Source organism: Penaeus monodon, chromosome 32 (genome assembly GCF_015228065.2).
Source record: "Penaeus monodon isolate SGIC_2016 chromosome 32, NSTDA_Pmon_1, whole genome shotgun sequence".
NCBI classification, from domain to species: Eukaryota; Metazoa; Arthropoda; class Malacostraca; order Decapoda; family Penaeidae; genus Penaeus; species Penaeus monodon.
In genome coordinates this window covers 10,112,103-10,112,410 of record NC_051417.1, presented here as the reverse complement: position 1 = coordinate 10,112,410, position 308 = coordinate 10,112,103, and the positions used below count along the sequence as shown (strand labels likewise).

The 308-nt window shown below is 31.2% G+C and overlaps 1 protein-coding gene across 1 annotated transcript in view; it reads left to right on the top strand.

Annotated features, from left to right (window-relative positions):
- Positions 1-308, top strand: part of LOC119593541 — a 10,231-nt gene that overhangs the window by 4,277 nt on the left and 5,646 nt on the right.

Below are 308 nucleotides of genomic sequence, written 5' to 3'. Positions count from 1 at the left end.
TAGATACGTCGATATATGAATCTTAAACATTCATTTGAAAACCTAAAAGGAAAACTTGTGATTGCTATATACTCATTTAAGAGGCATAACACAATAAAACAAATGGTTAGCTATTTATATTGACAAAATCCTTCTTGCTCAAATCAAAGAGTAAGCATACAATTCCCAGCTTATTGCCAAACACGGAGAATGTTCTGTAAATGTATGCCCTATACTTGTAATTTTCATTAATTTTCACTGTTTACTTGGCCTATGTTTTGTTCATTAAAAGAACTGTGCACAGATGTTGTATGACTGGAATTTAGTTC